The sequence below is a fragment of the Aegilops tauschii genome, chromosome 5, assembly GCF_002575655.3.
Source record: "Aegilops tauschii subsp. strangulata cultivar AL8/78 chromosome 5, Aet v6.0, whole genome shotgun sequence".
NCBI lineage: Eukaryota > Viridiplantae > Streptophyta > Magnoliopsida > Poales > Poaceae > Aegilops > Aegilops tauschii.
This window is the reverse complement of record NC_053039.3, coordinates 85,462,924-85,467,626: the sequence shown is the minus strand read 5'-3', so window position 1 is coordinate 85,467,626 and position 4,703 is coordinate 85,462,924.

The following is a 4,703-nucleotide window of genomic DNA, read 5'->3' as shown; positions in this document are numbered from 1 at the left end:
TTGCTTGAGTTTATCCCTCTACATCATGTCATCTTACTTAAGGTGTTACTCCATTCTTATGAACTTAATACTCTAGATGCATGTTGAATAGCGGCCGATGTGTGGAGTAATAGTAGTAGATGCAGGCAGGAGTAGGTCTACTTGACACGGACGTGATGCCTATATTCATAATCATCACCTTGGATATCGTCATGACTTTGCGCTTTTCTATCAATTGCTCGATAGTAATTTGTTCACCCACCGTGTGTTTTCTTTCAATAGAGAAGCCTCTAGTGAAACCTATGGTCCCCAGATCTATTTTCCATCATATAATTTTAGATCTATAAACCAAAAAACCCAAAAATACCTTGCTGCAATTTATTTGTTTTTACTTTGTTTCACATTTTAGAAATATTTTATACCTATCTCTATCAGATCTCATCCTTGCAAGCGACCGTGAAGGGATTGACAACCCCTTTATCACGTTGGGTGCAAGTGTTTGATTGTTTGTGCAGGTGCATAGATTGGAGACTTGCTTGTACCTCCTACTGGATTGATACCTTGGTTCTCAAACTAAGGGAAATACTTATCTCTACTTTGCTGCATCACCCTTTCCTCTTCAAACGGAAAAACCAACGCAAGTTCAAGAAGTAGCAGGAAGAATTTCTGGCGCCGTTGCCGGGGATGTTCTACATCAAGCCTACCAAGTACCCACCATAAACTCTTATCTCTCGCATTACATTATTTGCCATTTGTCTCTCGTTTACCTCTCCCGCACTTCTAAAACATTTTCAGAAAAATACCAAAAACATTTGCCTTTTATTTGCCTTCTCTTTCGTTTTCCCTTATATCTTACTTGGTTTGTTTGCTCGTTTGCTTGGTATAATTATGTATTTATTCAAAATCAGAAAGTAAAAGGTTTATGGACCCACTTATAGTTTTCTACTTGGATCATCTTCGATCCATATGAGCTCGTGTTGAAACTCCAACTATTTTGTTGAAGGAAAATCCTTAGATGAGCATGCTCATTTTGTGCGTCGTCGTTTGTCTCAAAAAGGGGGGAATCTTATTGAATCAAATAAATTGTTTGCTATGCTATGCTTGGAATCTTTGTGAAATTTATGGTTTTACTTGTTTCTCGGAGAACCCTAAGAAACACCTTCCCTACCTATGTGAGTTTAATGATAATGAAATCCTATCTTCTTATGCCAAGGGTGTTTATAGTTACTATGATATCGAACAAATTGAAGAATTTGTTGCTTTTAAGGGTGCTTATAAAGTTGATTCTTTGATTGAAAAGTATATTACTCTCTACAAATCTGAAAATTTTGACATACTTAAATATTGCTATGAAAACTATGCTTTAATGCCTATGTTAAAGAATTTATTGAAATAATGTCCGCTGCTTTGGAAGAAAATAATGATATGCATGAATCTATAGATAATTATGATTCCGTTGATTTGATTGAAAATTTCCCCCTTGATGAATGTGATTCTTGCTATTCTTGTGGCCATGAAGCTAATATTAATAATGTTTATGGAGATGAATTTCCTAAAGTTCCTTATGTTAAACATGAGATTATTGCTATTGCACCCATACTTGATAGTTCCTTGGATCAAAAGCATGATTGCAATGATGTTATTATAAATTCTATTAATGTCAATTGTACTAATGATATGCAAAACCCCAAGCTTGGGGATGCTAGTTTTTCTATGTCCGCTACTTATTGCAATGATCATGATCGGGGTGTTAACGCTTTTTATGATCTTGAAAATTTATTTAAGCCTAATAATGAATATGTTTGTGATAATATTGAAAGTGGGTTTGGAAGAGTGTCAACTTTGGGAAATAATGATCCCGCTACTTTGGATATTGATCAATCTTATGATTTTTTTTGATAAAAGTGGGCTTGGAGAAGTAATGACTTTATTTTATGTTAATCCCACTATTTTGGAAGAGTGTCAACTTTGCATGCATGTGGATCGTGAAGAGAAAATTTTATGTGATAGCTATATTGTTGATTTTGGTTATGATCCTACATGTAATTATTATGAGAGAGGAAAATATGGTTGTAGAAATTTTCATGTTACTAAATTACCACTAGTGGAAATAGTGCTAGCCACAACTTACGTTGGTGGCGCACCATTTACAACCAACATCACCACTATTTTTTCAAATAGTGGTGGTGTTGGCTTATTTGGTATGACATTAGTAGGGGCATAGTGGTGCCGTTGGAAAACAGGGTAGCGTCAGAAGTATATGGGATCAACAATTTGTATCAGGCATAATATACTGTTATCGTGGAATAGCAAGGAACGCCGGTACTATTATATTTAGTTGTGGCGTGCTGTTGGTTCCGACGCCAGTATTGTTATTTTGTCGATGCCACCATTCTTATACTTTTTTATAGTATATTATAGTTTACTTTTATTAAATTTCTATTATTTTTAAATGGAAATAATGACATTTTTTAAAAATGTACTTTTGAGACTTTAAAATTACTTTTTTTCTTTTTAGTTTAAGACTTGAAATATATAGTTTTGAGCCTTTAAATATGTGGTTTGACACTTCCAAATTTTTTTCTTTTTAGTTTTTTATTTGGTGATCTTTTTTATAGTATATTATAGTTTACTTTTATTAAATTTATATTATTTTAAAATGGAAATAATGACATTTTTTAAAATATGTACTTTGAGACTTTAAATTTCCTTTTTTTTCCTTTTTAGTTTAAGACTTGAAATATATCGTTTTGAGCCTTCAAATATGTGGTTTGACACTTCCGAATTTATTTTAGTTTTTTATGTGGTGATATTTTTTATAGTATATTTTCGTTTACTTTTATTAAATTTCTATTGTTTTTAAATGGAAATAATGACATTTTTAAAATATGTACTTTGAGACTTTAAATTTCCTTTTTTTCCTTTTTAGTTTAAGACTTGAAATATATAGTTTTGAGCCTTCAAATATGTGGTTTCACATCTCTAATTTTTTTTCTTTTTAGTTCTTTATGTGGTGATCTTTTTTATAGCATTGGGCCAAGCCAAAGTATTAGGAGGCCGTTGGAGTCAAAACCAGGGCAACGACACCCTCACCCACTCCCTCTCTCTCTCATTCCCCTTCCTCTCCCACTCTCTCCGCTCGTCGTAACCGTCCGCTCTCCCTCTCTCGTCGCTCTCTTCCTCTCTCACTAGTGGTTAGGTAATCTCCCGCTCTCTTCCCCTCTCTCCCTCTCTCGCCGCTCGTTGCCCTCCAATTTGATTGGAGTTCATTTCGTTTTGAGCTAGGGTTTCTTCGACGACGGCAGCGGAAGAGACGACGGCGGCGGAAGCGACTGACTGCTAGGGTTTATCGCCTCCATCTTCGTCCCTCGGTGAGTTCATCGCCTCCATCTTCGCAGTGGCAGTGGCATTTTCAGTGACATTTTTTAAAATTGTAGTGTTCCTAATGCTAAATTGTAGGGTCTTTGGTATTTGTAGTATATACAATTTCTTTGCTTTTTTATCATTTTCATGTGGCAGTGGCATTTTGTATCTGCATTTTTGCATCAATGAACATATGAGGATGACGGTGGTAGTGGCAGTGGCATTTTGTATCTGCATTTTGCATCAATGACAGTGGCCTAATGCTAAATATGTATCTTGTTCATTATATGACAATGGCTGTGGCATTTTGTATCTGCATTTTGCATCAGTGATCATCATGTGGATGTTTAGATCAGGGTTCCATTGTTTACTCCCATAAAAGAACATAATTTCCTTTGTTTACTTGACAAGTTGACATGCCTCTGTATAGATCAGTTAGGTTGTAGAATTTGTGTAAGTGTATTAGATCACTTGCCGTACTTGACATTATTATCAACTTGCTTGTTATTATTGTTATGATTGGCATTAGATCACTTGCCATACTTGTTATACTTTGATTGGCATTATTATCAACTTACTTTTTATTCTTGTTTGATCAGCAAGGCAATATTATCAACTTACAAATCATTTTCCAACTTGCAACACATAGCAAAGATGGGCATGCATGCAACTTACTTGTTATTCTTGTTTGACATGTGTGTTTGGTTCTTGTCAGAACGAAGGAAATTTTTTGTTAGCACCCATGACTAACTGGAACAGCTGAAGGAAATATGCCCTAGAGGCAATAATAAAGTTATTATTTATTTCCTTATTTCATGATAAATGTTTATTATTAATGCTAGAATTGTATTAACCGGAAACTTGATACATGTGTGAATACAATGACAAACATAGTGTCACTAGTATGCCTCTACTTGACTAGCTCGTTGATCAAAGATGGTTGAGTTTCCTAGCCATAGACATGAGTTTTCATTTGATTAACGGGATCACATCATTAGGAGAATGATGTGATTGACTTGACCCATTCTGTTAGCTTAGCACTTGATCGTTTAGCATGTTGCTATTGCTTTCTTCATGACTTATACATGTTCCTATGACTATGAGATTATGCAACTCCCGTTTACCGGAGGAACACTTTGTGTGCTACCAAACGTCACAACGTAACTTGGTGATTATAAAGGTGCTCTACAGGTGTCTCCAAAGGTACTTGTTGGGTTGGCGTATTTCGAGATTAGGATTTGTCACTCCGATTGTCGGAGAGGTATCTCTGGGCCCACTCGGTAATGCACATCACTATAAGCCTTGCAAGCATTGTAACTAATGAGTTAGTTGCGGGATGATGTATTACGGAACGAGTAAAG